This window comes from Arachis hypogaea, chromosome 10 (assembly GCF_003086295.3).
Source record: "Arachis hypogaea cultivar Tifrunner chromosome 10, arahy.Tifrunner.gnm2.J5K5, whole genome shotgun sequence".
Taxonomy (NCBI): domain Eukaryota; kingdom Viridiplantae; phylum Streptophyta; class Magnoliopsida; order Fabales; family Fabaceae; genus Arachis; species Arachis hypogaea.
This window is the reverse complement of record NC_092045.1, coordinates 81021836-81042552: the sequence shown is the minus strand read 5'-3', so window position 1 is coordinate 81042552 and position 20717 is coordinate 81021836.

Sequence of the window (20717 nt, the reverse complement as noted above, 5' to 3'; positions counted from 1 at the left end):
TTGGATTTTAAAATTTTTGAGTTTGGTGTCTTGTTTAGTAATCTTGTTTTTCTTTTCTATCTTTAAATCTTTATCTTATCTTTTTGTTTTGATTCCCAAAATTTTGTTATCTTATCTTTAATTTGATTTCAAAATTTTAAAAGTTAGTAATTTGTTAGTTATCTTTCTTTCAAATTTTAATTTTAAAATCTTTAAAATTTAAAAATCTTATCTTGTTTCTCTCTTTTTTTATTTTTTCTAATTTTTGAATTTCAAAATCTTTATTTGACTTTCTCTTTTTAAAATTACAAATTTTTCAAAATCAAATCCCTTGCCTTAAATTTGAGATCTTATCTTATTTTGTTTCTCTATTTTAACTTTGTTTCTCAAAAAAAAAAATTCCTGTTAACTTCCTCTTTTTAATTTTTAAATATTTTTAAAATTAAATCTTTTATTTTATTTTCAATTCTTGTTAGTTAGTTCTTTGTTCTATCTTATTTTGAATTTTAAAAGTTTGATGTTCCTTTAGTGATTTTCTTAGTTAATTAGTTTCTTTCTAATTTTTTTAATCATATCTTATCTTGATCTTGATCTTATTTATTTATTTATTTATTTTTATTTTCAAAATTTTTTATCTTATCTTATTTTCATTTAAAATTCAAATTTTAAAGTTTGGTATTCCTTTAGTGTTTTCTCTTTCTTCTTGAATTTCAAAAATTTTTAAACCTCTTTCTTTCTAATTCTTTTAAATTTTTTGAAAATTTTAAATTATTTTTTATTTTATTTATTCTCAAATTAGTTTTCTATTTTTTATTTATTTTATTTAATTATTTTTGAATTTTTTATTCAAAAAAATATTTCTAATTCTTGTCTCCTTTTGGGTATCTTATTGGGAGTCCTCTAGACTTTGACATAGAGACTCCCATTTCTCTTTGTATCTTATTTGTGTATACAAGAACACCAAAGTCATTATGGATCCAAAGGGAAATACACAAATCAGGAGAAGTGCGGGCTCTCCTGGCTTCTATGAATTTAAGGTTAACATAGACCTGATCATGCTAATACAGCAAAATTGCCAATTTCATGGAAGCCCATAGGAAGATCCCAAGAAATTCATCTTCGACTTCTTGTAGTTCTGTGACACTGTAGAGACCAATAGAGTAGACCCTGAAGTCTCCATGCTAATATTTTTCCCATTTGATGTGAGGGGTCAAGCACTAAATTCGTGGCATGCTGAGCCTAGGGGAAGTTTGAAGACTTTGGAGAAGCTTGTTAACAAATTTCTGAACCAGTTCTCTCCCTTGCAGAAGTTGACTAAGTTAATAAAGGACGTTCAGACTTTCAGACAGAAGGAGAAAAAGTCCCTCTATGATGCTTGGGAGAGGTACAAGCTGATGTTCAGGGATCGCCCCCCCATATGTTCTCAGGTTGGGGCAAGATAGTCATCTTCTATGAAGCCATCTCTGAGATGGCCAGGAGGTCAGTGGATCACTTTGCAGGTAATTTTATGTACTTTATAGAGACACACGAAGAAGCAGATGAGCTCATTGAGATGGTTGCTAATAACCAATACTTATACTCATTTGAGGGGACTCTAATTAGGAAAGAAGCTCAAGGGTGGAGGAATCACTCAAGCAGAGAGGAAGTTGAATGCCCAACGGCGAGTAAAGCAGATGTTGAATGCCAAGAGGGGGGAGTAATAGATGTCAAGTCGAAAGACATTCCCCCTAGGCACCCTAACAACCCCTTTCCAATCACTCTAGATACTTGTTCCGAGGGTTACTTGAAACTGTAGGTCGATCTCGGACGAGATCTTCTGTACTGGTCGGAGCTGTTGTGTTCGACTTGTTGGACTTGGTGGTGGTGCTGATCCTTCGTCCCCGGAGGGTGGGGGTACCTGCAAGGGACTCCGATGCTTAAGTTAGCAAGGGTATTAAGCAGGTATTTAGTAGAATCAGAGTATGAGTTATACCTGGGTGCTCAAGTATATTTATAGTGTTGAGACATGACCTTTGTTGGATAAGATAAGTTAGTTATCTTATCTTATCTTTATCTTTAGGGTTGAGGTCAGCGTGTCTTCAGCGGAACCGCCCTTATCTCTATAGGCCTAGGCCACCCTAGGATTTGGGTCGTGTTCCTCCATTTGGGCCCTTTACTGGGCTCTCTTGTCAATTTGGCCGAGCTCTCTGAGAGGAGGTCGGATAGTCTGACCTGAAGAGGTCGGTCACTTTATCTTCAATCATCCCAGGTCGGATAGCTCGACCCAGGGTATGAACAGTACCCCTGCTTGAGCTCGGTCTTCTTTCCTGAGGTCGAGTCCTAGACTTCGGTCCTTCTTGAGGCCGAACTCAAGCATTTTTGTCGATCCCCCTTGTAGAAGTTTTTTGAATGTAGAACGTTTTCTTCTAAAAGCGCGTGCTTTTATATCGGCGCTTTAGAAACGTGCGAGGGTTTAATGCCTTTATTTAACATTAATTGCCCCGTTTCTCCTAGGCCCTTTTATTTTGATTTTGAAAATCCAGAAACGGTTTTTCTTCTTCACGCATTTCGTAACTTCTTCACATTTCTTTCTTCTCCCGTTTTTAACTTTTCCTCTGTGTTTGCTCTGTTTTGCCTTACTCTTTCTCTGCGCCGTTTCGTTTTGGTACTCCGTTGGTGCTTCCTTTGAGAGACGTTTTCCTGCCCCAGCTTTCCATTTTCTTCAGATCTTTCCAGGTTTGGTTTCTACTTTCAGTTTCCTTACTTCTTTTACTTTTTGACCTTCGGTTTATGATAAAGTTTTGGTTTTGCTTTGAATGCTTGTTTGGAAAAATTGAATCTTTTTGCATTTTTCGTGCCTGTTTATCGCTGTGTGTTCTGGAGCTTCTTCATTTTTTGCATGATCGCTTTTTGCTTAATGCCTTTAGGGCTTTCGCTTGTCATTGCCTTTCCTGTTTGTACTTATGATGGTGTTTTTTGCCTAATTCTGGAAAAGGTTGTATCTTTGGTGTTGTTCTGTTTGGCATTGTTGACGTTGATAGTGCTTTTGCTGGTAGACTGTAGAAAGATAGTTGCTTTAATGACTTTTGCATTTTTTATCTTGCTGGACAAAATGCTTGTTGCTTTAGGCCTTGTTTCCTTGTTTTTCGAGAGACGTTGGGGTGTAGGTTTTTCCCAGAGACCTTACTTTGTTGTTGCTGCCTCCAAAGGATGCCCCAAGACTTTTGGTTTGAGTCTTGGGGTTTTCCTTTTCTGCATGCCTCGTCTGTATGATATTTAAGTTTGCTTTCTACCTTCTCCGAGATGTTTTTAGTAACCCCGTCTTCTTTTCTTCGTTGTAGGATTAGTTGGCCCTATGTCTTCTCGCAATAACATCGTAGAGATGTCTTCTGGAGTTTTCTCGAGGGGATGTCCGACTGGCTGGACTCCCTTGTCTTGTTGTGTGTTTCTGTTGTGGATGCCGAGTTCTGTGCTGAACTGAGGAAGCACCATAGGATTTGTGGTAACAACGCTCGTGAGGAGGATTATGAGCTTGTTGCCCCTGACTCTGACGAGAGAGTTTGCTTTCCGACTTCTGTCGAGGGGGAGCGTCCCTTCTTTTATGCTTACGAGTACTTTTTCAGTCAGTTGAACGTTTCTTTTCCTTTTACCGCTTTTGAGACCGACCTGCTGTGGTCGTGTAATATTGCTCCTTCCCAGCTTCACCCCAATTCCTGGGGTTTTATTAAGATTTTTCAACTTCTCTGCCGTGAACTAGATGTAACTCCTTCCCAGACTTTGTTCCTTTATTTGTTTGTTTCCGCCAAGCCTGGTGGTTCCTCAAAAAAGAAAGCTTCTTGGGTTTCGTTTCGGTCCGCCCAGGGGCACAAAGTGTTTGCTATGTATGATGAGTCTTTTAAGGACTTTAAGAACTACTTTTTCAAAGTTCGAGCTGTTGAGGGGGTCCGCCCCTTTTTTCTTGATGAAAACGACGAGCCCTCCTTCCCCCTAGAGTGGCAAAAAGATGTTCGAGTATCTCGCTACACTTGGGAGATGCTAGATGACGTTGAACGCGCTTTTGTGGTTGTCCTCGAGGATCTTTGGGGGAAACCACCTCATCTTGATACGAAGAGATACTTGAATGATCCTTCCTTGGTTCGAACTGTTCTGGGTATTTTGTTTGGCTTTGCTTTTATGCTTGTTTTTCCTTTCTCTTCATTACATTTGTAACTCTTGGCTGTTGCTATGTTTACAGAGATGTCAAAAAATACTGATTCTTTGAAGGCCTTTAAGAAGGCGAAGAAGGCCACTGCTGCTCTAAACATCTCGGCCAAGGTGGCCGGAGAGGGATCTTCTCAGATTCCTTTGAAGCCTCCTGTACCGAGTTCCCCTGGACCGAGGAAAGCAATTCCTGTTCCTCGGGTCCGCCTAGTTGATCCTCCCCAATCATCTACTGCAGCTTCTAGTCCCCCTCCTAGTAAAAAGCAAAAAACCATTAAACCCTTCAATCTGGATGCCCCCGACTTTGATGCCGTTGAATTTATTGATCAGCAAATTGCTCCCTATGGTGGACTTCCCATGGACAATGTGTCTCTCCTTCAGCACCTGTATTTTATGGCCAAGAATAGTGTGAAGATGGCTCATATGAGTGCGGCTATTTTTCGGACAGTTCAGGGGATTCCGATTCATGCCACCAAGTCTTTTATGAAGGAGGCCAAGTCAGAGTTTGATTGGATCAAGGGCCTGAAGGAGGAGTTGGAGGTGAAGTTGGCAAAGGTGGAGAAGGAGCTGGAGGGTGAAAAGGCTAGTTCTATCGCCCTTGCTGCTTCTTTGAGGCTGGCTGAAGACATGGCCCTGAAGCATAAGGACATCTATGTCTCAGCTTATTGGGAAATCATGCGCCTTCGGAGTGAGTTGGAGACTACTCGGGCTGATTATGGTGAGCTTCAGGGCCATCTTGTGGGTAGCGTAACTGCTGCCTCCGAGAATCTGATGGAGCAGTTTCGCGTTGTTGCCCCTGATGCCGACCTGTCTCTTGTCAGCTTGGATAATGTGGTGAGGGATGGCAAGATTGTCCCTGACGACCAAGATGATGATGATGCTGACCCTCCTCCAGTTCCTTCTCTCAAAGTGTCAACCTCCTCGATTTCTCCTGTTACGGCTGATCCGGATTGCCAAAACTTGAACCGGGATGATGGAACTGTTGACGCTGTGCCTATTCAAGCTCGCCCTCCTTCTCCTGATTCTGATGCCACCAAGAAAGCTCCCGATGCTGCCGAGAAAACTTCTGTTGATTTGTAGTTGGCCCGACTTGTAGGCGTTTTGTGGAAACTTTTTTATAACTTTTTTGTGTAGATGGCCCAATGTGTGGGCTTTTTGAACTCTTTATTTTTCTATTTCTCGTTTGAAATTTTTAAGTTACCTGCCTGGTAACTTCATTTTGAAAAACACAAGGCCGCTTTCTGAGGTTGATTATGGAAGCTTCGCATTTATGCTCTCTTTGGCGTAATATCCCTTTTCGGATTTTTGCATTTTGTTTCTTGGCCTCTTTGGATTGCTTTGCACTTATTGCTTGTAGCTCGGATCCTTTGAGACTGTGGTTGCGTGGGTCCGACGTGTTTCCTAGTTTTTTCGCCATTGCTTTGTATTTTAGTGCTTTATAGCCAGCTTCTTCGCGTTGGTCCCTTTATGAGTTATTTTTGTAATCCTCTTTCTTGGACCTCTGTTAGGTCTCTTTCAGGGATTACTTTTATAACTTATCTTTGTAGGAGACCGACTTCGTTAGGTCGATCTCTTCTAAGTTATTTTGTAATCCTCTTTCTTGAACCTTTGTCAGGTCTCTTTCAGGGATTACTTTTATAACTTATCTTTGTAGGAGATCGACTTCGTTAGGTCGATCTCTTCTAAGTTATTTTTGTAATCCTCTTTCTTGGACCTTTGTCAGGTCTCTTTCAGGGAATACTTGTATTACTTTTTTAGTGATAGGAGTCCGACTTGGTTATGTCGGTCTCCTTTAAGTTATTTTTTGTAGTCTTCTTTCTTGGATCTTTGTCAGATCTCTTTCAGGGACTACTTGTATAACTTTTTAGTTTTGGGCTGACTTTGTTATGTCAGGCCCTTCTAAGTTAAAGTAATTCTCTTTAATAGGGTTGGCCAGACCTCTTTCCAGGGTTTACTTATAACTTGGGTTGACTTGGTCCGATTTCTGAACGTCGGCCAGTCTTTTAAGTTATTATATTAGCTATCCGTAAGACCTCGTCAGGTTCTTTTTTTGGATTGCTTTCGATAACTTCTTACATTATTCTGTGTTCATCTTTGCCGATTTATAGAAAAATGGTTGGCGTTTTTAGATCGTCTTTTGGGTGAATCGCGTTTTCACCTTTATCGGACGATTGTCTTTATCGTGGTCGTGCAGTGAATTTGTTTTTCACTTTCTGCCGACCTGTTGCTTTATAATCGGACGATGAATACTTCAGATTAATGCGTCTTGGAATCTTGTAGAATATCTAAAATAAACTTTATTCAAAGAAAAAATACGAATATATACATGTGGGAATTTCCTTGTCCCTTTAAGTCGGGTATGATCTAGGTCTCAATATGGTGCCTCATTAAAAAACCTTTTCAGGAAAAAGAGCGCATCCATTTAGTGAGATCTTTTACCTTTTCTAACTGTAGTATCTTCTTAGGTTGCAGGCGTGCCATGATCGGGGAAGCTCTCGTCCATCAAGTTCGGACAGTCTGTAGTAGCCCTTCCCCAGTACTTCAATGACTCGGTAGGGTCCTTTCCAATTTGCTGCCAGCTTTCCTTCTCCGGGTCGAGTTGTTCCAATGTCATTTCTGATTAGGATGAGATCATTCTCTGCAAAATTTCTCGGCACTACCTTTTGATTATATTTGGAAGCCATTCGTCGCTTTAGGGCTTCTTCCCTGATCCGAGCTCTTTCTTGGATTTCGGGTAACAAGTCGAGCTCTTCTCTCTGAAGTTGGGAGTTTGCTTGTTCATTGTAGTGGACTACTCAGGGAGATCCTTTTTCGATTTCTATTGGAATCATTGCCTCTGCTCCGTATGCTAGTCGGAATGGTGATTCGTTTGTAGTGGAATGAGGGGTTATTCGATATGCCCATAGGACCTGTGGAAGTTCCTCGGCCCAAGCTCCCTTTGCTTCTTGTAGTCTTCGCTTTAATCTAGCCAATATGACTTTGTTGGCCGCTTCAGCTTCTCCATTGGCTTGGGGATGTTCGACGGAGGTGAACTGGTGTTTTATGTTCAAGTCGGCCACCAGTTTTCTGAAGCCTGCTTCTGTAAATTGGGTACCGTTGTCTGTGGTGATGGAGTATGGTACCCCGAACCTCGTAATAATGTTCCTATATAGGAATTTTCGACTTTTTTGAGCGGTGGCGTTGGCTAGGGGTTCTGCCTCGATCCATTTTGTGAAATAGTCTACTCCTACTATGAGGAATTTTACTTGTCCCGATCCCTGTGGGAAGGGTCCGAGAAGGTCGAGGCCCCATTTTGCAAATGGCCAGGGTGAGGTCACGCTGATGAGCTTTTCTGGTGGGGCAATGTGAAAGTTGGCATGCTTCCGGCATGGTGGACATGTCCTTACAAATTCTGTAGCCTCCTTTTGTAGAGTTGGCCAATAGAATCCCGTCCGGAGTATCTTTTTGGTGAGAGCTTGCGCTCCGAGATGATTACCACAAATGCCGCTGTGTACTTCCTCCAAGACTTCCTTTGTGTTGAAAGTTGGTACGCATTTTAGTAAAGGTGTTGATATCCCTTTTTTGCGTGTTGTTTATGATAGTGTAGTACTGTGCCTCCCTTTTCAGTCTTTTTGCCTCCTTTTCATTTGTAGGGAGTTCTTCTGTTTTGAGGTAGTTTATTATGGGGGTCATCCATCCTTGATCCTGACCTATTATGGCTAGGATTCTTTCTTCTTCTGCTATTGACGGGTTCTGTAATACCTCCTGGATGAGGCTTCTGTTGTTGCCCCCTGGTTTGGTGCTGGCTAATTTTGAAAGGGCGTTAGCTCGGGCATTTTATTCACGAGGTATGTGGTGGATCCTACATTCCTCGAGTTGTCCGAGCTGTTCTCTAGTTTTATCCAAATATTTTTTCTTGGTCGGATCTTTAGCTTGGTAGCTTCCTGTTATTTGTGAGGTGATGACTTGTGAGTCACTGTAAATGTTGAGTTTTCGAGCTCCAACTTCCCTAGCTAGCTTCAGACCAGCTAATAGTGCTTCGTATTCTGCCTGGTTGTTTGAGGTCGGGAATCCGAATTTAAGGGAGAGCTCAAGTCGAGTTCCTTGGTTACTTTCAAGTATCACACCCGCACCGCTTCCTGTTTTATTCGAGGATCTGTCTACGTATATGTTCCATTCTATGGGAATTTTCGGGATGTCTGTAAATTCTGCGATGAAGTCGGCCAGGTGTTGCGATTTGATGGCTGTACGCGCCTCGTATTGGAGGTCGAATTCGGACAACTCGATTGCCCATTGTAGGATTCTTCCTGCTAGATCTATTTTCTGCAATATCCCTTTTATGGGTTGGTTGGTTCGAACTTTGATGGTATGTGCTTGGAAATATGGGCGAAGCCGCCGGGATGTGAGGATCAGGGCGTAGGCAAACTTTTCTATTTTCTGGTAGTTCAATTCGGATCCCTGTAGTGCTTTGCTAACGAAGTAGACGGGTTTTTGCCCATGTTCGTCTTCTCTGACTAGTGCTGAGGCTATGGCCCGGCTCCCTACTGCGAGGTATAATACGAGCGGTTCTCCTTCTCGTGGCTGAGATAGGATAGGTGGCCGTCCTAAGAACTCCTTGAAGTCTAGGAAGGCTTGCTCACATTCTGTTGTCCATTCAAACTGTTTTCCCTTTCTTAAAGTAGCATAGAAGGGAAGAGATCTTATCGCAGCTCCTGCTAAGAATCGGGATAGAGCGGCCAACCTCCCGTTGAGTTGTTGTACTTCTTTGATACAGGTTGGGCTCTTCATGTTGAGTATGGCTCGACACTTGTCTGGATTCGCTTCAATCCCCCTTTGTGTGAGTATGAAGCTCAAGAATTTGCCGGCTTCTACTGCGAAGGTGCATTTTACGGGGTTGAGCCGCATGCTGTGTTTCCTGATAGTGTAAAATACTTGAGTCAAGTCGGATAACAATGTATCTTCGCTTTGTGTCTTTATCAACATATCGTCTACATAAACTTCCATAATTTTTCCGATGTGATCTGAGAAAACTTTATTCATTAGCCTTTGATAAGTAGCTCCTACGTTCTTGAGACCAAAAGGCATCACTATGTAACAGTAGTTTGCTTTCGGTGTTAGGAATGAGGTTTTTACTTGATCTAGTAGATACATAGGGATTTGATTGTACCCTAAATATGCGTCCATGAATGAGAGATACTTATATCCTGATGAAGCATCCACTAGAGTGTCAATGCTTGGGAGTGGGTAGGGGTCTTTTGGGCAGGCTTTGTTGAGGACGGTGTAGTCGGTACACATTCGTCACTTCCCATTTGACTTTTTCACCAAGACGACATTTGCTAGCCATAGTGGATATTTGACTTCCCTTATGAACCCGGCCTCAAGTAGCGCTTGTACTTGCTCTTCTACAGCCTGAGCTCGTTCTGGTCCAAGTTTTCTTCGTCTTTGTTGTACTGGCCGGGATCCCGGATAGACTGCCAACTTGTGGCTCATTAGTTCGGAATCAATACCTGGCATGTCGGTGGCTTTCCATGCGAAGAGATCAACATTATCTCGTAGGAACCGTATTAGTGATTCCTTTATGTCTCCTTTTAGGATCGTTCCAATATTAGTTGTTTTATCCGAGGTGTCTCCGATCTGGATTCTTTCTACTTCTCCTTTGGGTTGTGGTCGGAGTTCTTCTCGCCTCTGAACTCTACCGAGCTCGATTGTGTGGAACTCTCCTCCTTCACCTCGGAGGTTTAGGCTTTCGTTGTAACAGTGACGTGCCATTTTTTGATCTGCCTTTATTGTAGCTATTCCTTCCGCAGTTGGGAATTTCATACATAGATGTGGAGTTGAAACTATTGCACCGAGTTGATTTAACGTTGTCCGACCTATTAAGGTATTGTAGGCCGAGCTTACGTCGACCACGATGTAGTCTATCTTGAGTGTTTTGGATTGGTTCCCCTTTCCGAAGGTTGTATGCAGCGATACGTATCTCAGCGGTTGAACTGGGGTATCTCCTAGTCCGAACAGGCTATTCGGGTATGCTCTTAGCTCTTTTTCTTCTAGACCGAGTTTGTCGAAGGCAGTTTTGAATAAGATGTCGGCAGAGCTTCCCTGGTCAATTAGTGTACGGTGGAGGTTGGCGTTTGCCAGTATAATCGTAATGACCATGGGGTCGCCATGTCCCGAGATGATTCCGGATGCGTCTTCCTTGGTAAACGTGATTGCTGGGATGTCGGGGGTTTCCTTTTTTCCTTTAACGTGGTATACCTCTTTGAGGTGTCACTTGTGAGATGATTTGGAGATTCCTCCTCCAGCAAATCCGCCGTGTATTACGTGAACGTGTCTTTCCGGTGTGCGAGGTGATCGTTCAGATTGTCCAACATCCTCATTCCTTCTTCTTTTTCTTGGTTCGTCATCCCGATTAGCCAAAAATAGATCTAGTTTTCCTTCTCTTACTAGTTTTTCTATGATGTTTTTCAAATCGAAGCATTCATTGGTGGAATGCCCTCGAAGTCGGTGGTATTCACAGTATTCATTCCGATTTCCTCCTCCTCTTTTACCTTTAAGTGGCCGAGCTGGAGAGATTTTCTCTGTATGGCAGACTTCTTTGTAAACATCTACCAAGGATACCCTAAGAGGAGTATAGTTATGATATTTTTTGATTTTCTCACTGGAGCGATCTTCCTTTTTCTTGGATTCTTTATCTCGGTAGGCAGAACCGAACCTTGAGATTTCGCTAAGTCGAGAGTTCTCTTCCATGTTGATGTATTTTTGTGCCCGTTCTTGTACTTCGTCTAAGGAGGTCGGGTATCTCTTCGATATAGATTGGCTAAATGGTCCTTCTCGCAGGCTATTTATGAGGCCCATAATGGCAGCTTCTGTTGGAAGACTTTGTATGTCCATGCATATTTTGTTGAATCCTTCCATGTAGTTGCGAAGGCTCTCCCGATCTCCTTGCTTGATCCCTAGTAGGCTAGGCGCGTGTTTGGCTTTATCCTTTTGTATGGAGAATCGGGCCAGGAACTTCTTGGCCAGGTCATCGAAACTCGAGATGGATTTTGGAGGTAGGTTGTCGAACCATTTGATGGCTGTCTTGGTTAGAGTTGTTGGAAAGGCTTTGCAGCGAACTGCATCTGAAGCATCAGTGAGGTACATTCTACTTCTGAAGTTGCTGAGATGATGGTTGGGATCTGAGGTACCGTCATATAGAGTCATCTCCGGAAGCTTGAAATCTTTTGGAATTTTGGTTTTCATGATTTCTCTCGTGAATGGATCTTGATTTTTCTGAGAGCTATCCTCTGTGGATGGTCGAGTAGCTTTAGTTTTGAGATCAGCTTCGAGTCTTATAAGTTTATCTTCTAATTCTCGGCGCCGTCTTATTTCTCGGCGTAGATCTTCTTCTTTTTCACGTCGATGTTGGGCTTCTTTCTCAAGTTGCTCCAATCGGTTTTGAAGTGCTTCTATTACTCCTGGATTTGATGAATTTTTGTCTCCGTTGGTTTATGGAGTATTTTTGAGTATCGTGTCCGCGTTTTTATGCGGCGTTCTGTCTTCCAAACCTGAATCGTGGTCGTTGTTGTGGTCATCCGCCATGTTAATGGGATGACTTCCAGGTCCCCGGCAACGGCGCCAATGTTCTGAGGGTTACCTGAAACTGTAGGTTGATCTTGGACGAGATCTTCTGTACTGATCGGAGCTATTGTGTCCGACTTGTTGGACTTGGTGGTGGTGTTGATCCTTCGTCCCCGGAGGGTGGGGGGTACCTGCAAGGGACTCCGATGCTTAAGTTAGCAAGGGTATTAAGCAGGTATTTAGTAGAATCAGAGTATGAGTTATACCTGGGTGCTCCAGTGTATTTATAGTGTTGAGACGTGACCTTTGTTGGATAAGATAAGTTAGTTATCTTATCTTATCTTTATCTTTAGGGTTGAGGTCAGCATGTCTTCAGCGGAACCGCCCTTATCTCTATAGGCCTAGGTCGCCCTAGGATTTGGGTCGTGTTCCTCTATTTGGGCCCTTTACTGGGCTCTCTTGTCAATTTGGCTGAGCTCTCTGAGAGGAGGTCGGATAGTCTGACCTGAAGAGGTCGGTCGCTTTATCTTCAATCATCCCAGGTCGGATAGCTCGACCCAGGGTATGAACAATACTCATGCTGCATCACTCAAGGCTCCAGAGTACATAACCAAATTGCCATCCTCTCAGAAACTTCAGAGCTTCCTGACACTCCTCCCAGTTACACAGAGGTGAACCCAAGATAAGAGTGTAAGACCCTCGTCGTGACCAAGGAGACCGAGCCTAAGAGGATACACACTGTTGAGGAACTAAAGGAAGAAAAAGCTCAGCCAAAGGCTGGAAGCACACTATTACATGCCCCTCTTGTGGGAAGAGAGCTTGAAGTATCACCTCGTCAGGAAGAGCAAAAGGAGACCAAGGATGAACAGCAGTCACAGTTCTTGAAAGTCTCTAAGAAACTACAAATCAATACTCCTGTTGCTGAGGTTTTGAAGAGCTTACCCCCTGAACAAGAGGCCTTTAAGGGAGATAAAATAGAGGAACTGACTGAGAAGTACAGTACATTAATTCAGAATAAGCTACCAAGGAAGATACCAGACCCAGGAGGATTTTTGATTCTTTGTACTATTGGAAAGAATACTTATAACAAAGCCCTGTATGATCTTGGCCTAAGTTTAAATCTGATACCTCTGTTTGTGATGAAGTTGGGATTCCAAGAGGCATAAGCAACAATGAGTACCCTGCAATTGGCTTACCAGTCCCTGCGAAAGGCGTATGGGCTAGGGGAGAATGCACGAGACAAGATTGGAGAGCTATTCCTCCTAGCAGACTCTATTATACTTGACAAGGGAGAAGAAACAGATGACTCTATCATTCTAGAAAAACCATTCCTAGCCACTAGAAGAGCCCTGATAGATGTTGAGAAAGGAGAAATAGCACTAAGGTTTCATGGGAACTTCATGGTTGTCAAGGTTTCTCAACCTCTACTGCCCCCTGACAAAGGAGGTACTTGCATACAACATTCAGTGTCTAAGCCTCCTCCCTTGATTGAAACCAATTCAACCCCCCGAACATCAAATGTAAGTTTAGTGTTAGGTATGCACTATCTTCCAAGGAGGAAAGTCCCAAGAAGAAGATGTCTAGGGGCCGGAGAACCAACCCCTATTGAAGGCTTTTCACCTGGGATGAGAGTAATATTCACGGCAAGACCACTCCTGCCTAACTCAGTGAATAGAATCTTGTCCGTGGAGCATAGTGAGCTGATCCATGAGAGCACAGGAAGGAAGCTCCCAGTAAGGGGTGAGGATTTAAGCCTATATGACTATCTACCTCCATAAAGGAGCTGCCCATCAAGTTAGTGACAGTAAAGAAGCGCTTGTTGGGAGGCAACCCAACCATAAGTAGTGTACTGTTGTTTTTTTTCTTTTGTTTATTTTTCATTTGATTTCATATTAGTTTATTTTTCTATAGTTGTCCCTTTCTTTTTTACGTTTGTGATCATGTGTAGTACTTAGAACAAAGATAGAGACACTCAGAAGTGAAAATAGAACACCCCTGGAGAGAGCCCCTTGCTAGTGTTGAATGCCAGGCAAGGAGGGACATTGGGCATTCAACACCCATCAAGGATATATCACTAGCATTGAACGCCAGAATGGGAGCAATCTGGGTGTCCAACGCCCATACAGGAGGAGACATGGCCACCTTTTTTACCCCTAATGGGTGTTCAATGCCCGTGGAGGAACACTTGCTGGTGTTAAATGCCAGACTAGAGAGGAGCTGGGCGTTCAACGCCCATGAAGGAGTATTTCCTGGTGTTGAATGCCAGAATAGGAGAAGAAGTTGGGCGTTGCCCAGGCAGGGGCAGGAGAACTTAGATTTCGAAGTCATAAGCCAGTGGGTCGCACCCAACTCCCACCTACCCCACTATCCTACTCACCCTTCCCTCTCTAGCTTTTTCTCCTTCCTTCTACTTTTTCCTCTTCTTTTTTTATTCCTTTCTCAAGGACGAGCAAAGTTCTTAAGTTTGATGTTGCAGAGCAAGCTCTGGGTTTATGTTATCATCAATAGCACTAAAGAAAGGAGAATCATCTTTATGGAAGATCAGCAGTCACCATAACTGAGGTGGTTAAGTTTCATTATCCCTTCCTTTATCTTATTTCCTGTTTTGTATTCTAACTTTTTGCATGATCACTTTTAGAACTTCCTTTCTTTAGTAGTTCATTTTCTTTGTTCTGGTTATAAGATATCCTATGTATCCGTCACCATGCTTAAAAAAATATTTGAAAAGGAATAGTAAGATACATAAGTTTTGAGTATATCATAAGCTATTTCATTTATTTTGATGTGGTGGCCTTGCATTTATTTTCTGAATGTATGAATTAATAGTGCATAATTGATATTGAAGGTGAGCATATTATCTCTTGAAGAATAGTGAATTTAGAAAAGTATTATTGATTCTCTGAAAAATAAAAATATTGATTCTTGAAGCAAGAAAAAGCAGCTAAAAGAAAAAGAAAAATAAAAATAAAAGAAACAAAAAAAATAAAAAGCTAAAAAGAAAAAGAAAAGATTAAGAATCGAAGGCTTTAAGCATCACTAGTTAGGAAGGTCAAAATTGGCCTAAAAAGCTCAAATGAGTTGTGATAAACCACTATTTTATGGTTTATCTTGTGCTAAATAGAGTAGATTTTATCAATCTTTCATACACTTATTCCTAGGAAATGCATGGTTTTACATCTTCCTTCCCAAATTGATGCTAGGATAGAAAACATGCTTATTTGGCCTTTAATTTACTATTTTTAATCCTCTCTTATTCCCATTCGATGCCGTAATATGTGCGTTAAGTGTTTTCAGAGATCATAGGGCAGGAATGGCTTAGAGGATGGAAAAGAAGCATGCAAAAGAGAAAGGAAGACAAGGAATTAAAGATTTAATGGGCGAGCAACGACGCGCACGCGTAAAGCATGCGCACGCCTGGTCAGAAGAAAGCAGTGATGCGCACGCATACAGCACGCGTACGCGTGAATAGAAGAATGCACATCGGAGCGCACGCGTGGACGACGCGTACACGTGAAAGGCAATCACGTGCTGCATATGAAAATTCGTTTGGGGCAATTTTTGGGCCTCTATTTGACCCAATTTCTGGCCCGAAAGTCCAGAATAGATGCAGGGGTGTAGCTGAGACTTGAGACACTTTTCATTGTCATTTTTTTAGCTTTAGTTTTAGTTTAGTTTTTGATAATTCTAGAGACAACATTTGCTCTGTTAGGGTTCTTAGCTTTTCATAATTTCTATTAGTTTTGCTTCGATTGGATCTTGAGAGAGGGTTGCTACCATCTTCAATGGAAGTCTTCGTTATTATAGTTTGCTTTTCTCTTACCTTACTCTTATGCTTTCCATTCAACTGCTTGGCATCCATGTTATGATTTTCTTAATTTTACATTTATGAATATAATGAACCAATTTTAGTTTTAATTCCATTACTTGTTGAATTCCTTTCAATTACTTATCATCTCCAATTTAAGTTTTATTAATTTTTAGATTAATTACCATGTCTTTTCTCTATTCCCTTGAGTTGGAATACTCAAGTGTTAATAGGTAATTGGAAATTACTGCCAATTAAACTATCACTAACTTTAATCTTTCCTTGGGAAGTGATTAGGATTTGTGAATCGAAGTTGGCTACCTACTTGACTTTTCTTTATTAATTAAAGGATAACCAAATAGAAGCAATAACCATTTATCTATTATACTTGGGAAAGCCAATAAGGATAAAAATTCCTATTAATTTTCTCCTAGTCAAGGCTTCTTATTTTAAATACACAACACATATTGTTATCCTTCATTGCTTTAATTTTCAGCTATTTATTTTTCTTTTCTGATTTCTACATCAAAACTTTCTCAGAAAAATTCCTTATCAATAATTCGCACATTGTTTCAACTCATTGGGAAATGACCTGGGAATTCTACTCCCAGTATTTCATTCTTAATTGTGACATCCTCTTCTAAATTGATAAGTGAAATTTTCTCCGGTTAAGAACTGTTCATGCCCTAGGTCGAGCTATATGACCCAGGCTGATTGACGACAAGTCGACCGACCTCTTTAGGTCAGGATTATCTGACCTCTTCTCAAAGAGTTCGGTCAAAATGCCAGAGGAGCCCAAAAAAGGCACAAATAGAGGAACATGACCCAAGTCCAAAGGCAGCCCAAGCCTAGGAAGATAACGGCGGTTCCCTTAAAGATGAAGATAACTCTACTCAAAGATAAGATAACATAACTATCTTATCTTCAAAAAGGTCACTCCACACCATTATAAATACACTGGAGCACCCAGGTATAACTCATACTCTGATTTTACAAAAAACCTGCTTAATACCCTTGCTAACTTAAGCATCAGAGTCCCTTGCAGGTACCACCACCCTTCGGTGATGAAGGATCAGCACCACCACCAAGTCCATCAAGTCAGACACGGCGGCTCCGGCCACCATCATCAAGTCAGACTCAACAGCTCCGATCAGTACCGAAGATCTCATCCGATATTGACCTACAGTTTCAGGTAACCCTCAGAACATCGGTGCCGTTGTCGGGGAACCTGGAAGTCATCCCATTATCATGGCAGACAACCATGACAACGACTACGACTTTTATCTAGAGAATAGGACACCACACAAGAACGCGGACGCCAAACCAAAAGATGCATCTCAACCAAACAAAGACAAGAGCTCACCAAGTACAGAAATTATGGAGACACTTCAAGCTCAACAAGATCATCTCAAACAGCTCAAAAAAGAGGCTGAGCATCAACGGGAAGCCGAGAGGGACCTTTGAAGGGAAACTAGGCGACGCCGAGAGTTGGAGGACAAGCTCCTAAAGCTCGAGGCCGACTTTAAAATAAAAACCATCCAGCCTGATCCCGAAGACAGCTCCCACAAAGATCAAGATCCATTCACTAAAGAGATTATGAAAACTAAAGTCCCAAAGGACTTCAAAGCTCTCGACATGACTCCATACGATGGTACATCAGATCCAAGCCATCATTTCAGCAATTTCAGAAGTAGAATGTATCTCACTGACGCCTCAGACGCTATTCGATGCAAAGCCTTCCCAACAACACTAACAAAGACAGTAATTAAGTGGTTCGACACTTTGCCCCCTAGATCCATCACAAGTTTTGATGACCTGGCCAAGAAATTTCTTGCCCGATTTTCCATTCAGAAGGACAAAGCCAAACATGCCCCAAGCCTATTAGGGATCAAGCAAAGAGATCAGGAGAGCCTTCGTAGCTACATGGAGAGATTCAATAAAGCGTGCCTGGACATACAAAGCCTACCAATGGAAGCACCCATTATGGGTCTTATCAATGGCCTGTGAGAAGGACCTTTTAGCCACTCCATATCAAAGAAACATCCGACATCTCTGAATGAAGTACAGGAATGAACAAAGAAGTATATAAACATGGAGGAAAACTCTCGACTAGGAGAGACCTCAAAATCCGGATTCTCCTACTCCTCCCGTGATAAGAATAAAAAGTCCAAGATAAAAGAAGATCAATACGGTGAGAAGCCTAAAAAATACAACTACACCCCCTTTCGAGTGTCTCTCGTGGATGTTTACCGAGAAGTATGCCATACCGAAAGCAAGAAAGGAGGAGAAAATCGGACAGAATACTACGAATATCACCAAATCTACGGACATCCTACCAATGAGTGCTTCGATTTAAAAAATGTTATTGAGAAATTGGTAAGAGAATGACGACTAGATCAGTATTTAGCCAAAAAATTAGAAGAGCCCCGAAAAAGAAGAAGGGACAAAGAGGTCGGGTGAGGAGAGTGACCACCTCGCACACCAGAAAGGCACGTTCACATGATAAACAAAGGATTTTTAGGAGGGGATCTCAAAATCATCTCGCAAAAGGCACCTTAAAGAAATATATCATGTCGAGGGAGGAGAAGGATCACCCGACCTCCCTGCTATTACTTTCACCCAAGAGGACGCGGTAGGCATCATCCCGGGACACGACGATCCTATGGTCATCACTGTCATATTAGCCAATGCAAACCTCCACCGAACACTAGTGGACCAAGGAAGCTCGGCAGACATCTTGTTTAAACCGGCTTTCGATAAACTCGGCCTACAAGAGAAAAAACTCAAAGCATATCCAAACATCTTGTTTGGACTAGGAGACACTCCAATCCAGCCGCTTGGATACATCTCGCTACACACAACCTTTGGAAAAGGAACCTGATCAAGGACACTCAACATTGAGTACATTGTAATCGACGTAGGCTCAGCCTACAACGCCCTGATAAGTCAGGCAACATTGAATTAGCTCGCAACAATAGTTTCAACTCCACATCTTTGCATGAAGTTCCCAACTCCGGAAGGGATCGCTACGATAAAAGGAGATCAGAAATTAGCACGACGCTGTTACAATGAAAGTCTGAACCTTAGAGGCAAAGGGGAAAAAATCCACACCATCGAGCTCGGCAGAGTTCGAGGTCGGGAAGAACTTCGCCCACAACCTGAGGGCAAAATCGAAGAAGTCCATATCGGAGACACCCCGGGCAAAACAACAAACATCGGGGCAACTTTGAAACAAGATACAAAAGGCCCTCTGTTACAATTCTTAAGGGGTAATGCCGACCTCTTTGCATGGAAAGCCACAGACATGCCAGGCATAGACCCCAAATTAATGTGCCACAAGCTATCAGTATACCCAGGATCTCGGCCAGTACAGCAGAAGCGTAGGAAGGTCGGACCAGAAAGATCCCAAGCTGTGGAAGAACTGGTGCAGGCTCTACTGGAGGAAGGGTTCATACGAGAGGTCAAGTATCCATTATGGCTAGCCAATGTTGTTTTAGTGAAAAAGTCAAATGGGAAGTGGCGGATGTGCACTGACTACACTGATCTCAACAAAGCCTGACCAAAGGATCCCTATCCACTCCCAAGTATCGACACTTTAGTAGATGCCTCCTCCGGATACAAGTACTTCTCTTTCATGGACGCTTATTCGGGATATAATTAAATCCCGATGTATCCCCCTGATCAAGAGAAGACCTCATTCTTGACCCCAAAAGCAAATTATTGTTACGTCGTCATGCCATTCGGACTCAAAAATGCAGGAGCTACTTACCAAAAATTAATGAACAAAGTCTTCACAGGCCATATCGGGAAACTCATGGAGGTATATGTGGATGACATGTTGGTGAAAACACAAAGTGAAAAATCATTACTGTTCGACCTCACCAAAGTGTTCGACACCATAAGAGAGCATGGCATGCGACTTAATCCTGTAAAATGCACCTTCGCAGTAGAAGCAGGCAAATTCCTGGGTTTCATGTTAACAAAACGAGGAATTGAGGCGAATCCAAACAAATGCCAGGCCATACTTGACATGAAGAGTCTGACCTGTGTCAAAGAGGTACAACAACTCAACGGGAGACTGACAGCCTTGTCCAGATTTCTAGCCGGATCGGCCATAAGATCTCTCCCCTTCCACGCCACCTTAAGGAAGGGATAGAGGTTCAAATGGACAACAGAGTGCGAGCAGGCTTTCTAGGATTTCAAAAGGTTTCTGGGATAACCACTTATTCTAACTCGACCGCGAGAAGGAGAACTACTTGTGTTGTACCTCGTAGTAGAAAGTCGGGCAATAGCATCGACACTGGTCAAGAGAAGACAAAACTGGGCAACAACCCATCTATTTCGTCAGCAAATCTCTACAAGGGGCAGAACTAAACTATCAAAAGATAGAGAAGTTCGCCTACGCCCTCATACTAACTTCTCGACGACTTCGCCCCTACTTTCAAGCTCACACCATCAAGGTTCAGACTAACCAACCCATGAAAGGCATTCTCCAGAAGACAGACTTAGCTGGAAGAATTCTACAATGGGTAGTCGAGCTATCTGAGTTCGATCTTCAATACGAAACTCAGACAGCCATCAAGTCCCAATATTTGGCTGACTTCATTGCTGAGTACACTGACACTCAGGGAACTCCCACATAATGGAATCTCTACATAGACGGCTCTTCAAACAAAACCAGAAGTAGCACAGGAGTGATAATAAAAAGCGACCAGGGAACCCAAATCGAACTCTCCCTCAAATTCGGTTCCCTACTTTAAACAACCAGGCCAAATACGAGGTACTACTAGCTAGTTTGAAGCTGGCTAAGGAGATTAGAGCTCAAAAGCTTATCATCTCCAGTGACTCACAGGTAGTCACCTCACAAATAGCAGGAAACTACCATGCTAAGGACCCTACCATGAAAAAGTACTTGGACAAAACTAGGGAACAGCTCGGATAACTCAGAGAACATGAGGTTCACCATATACCTCGGAAATGGAATGCTCAAGCTGATGTACTCTCAAAACTAGCTAGCACCAAACCAGGGGGCAACAATAGGAGCCTCATCCAGGAAGTACTGCAGAACCTGTCAATCTTAGAAGAAGAAAAGGTCCTAGCCATAACAGGTATGGATCAAGGATGGATGACTCCCATAATTAACTACCTCAAAACAGAGACACTCTCTACAGATAAGAAAGAGGCAAAAAGATTAAAACCGAAGGGACAATACTAC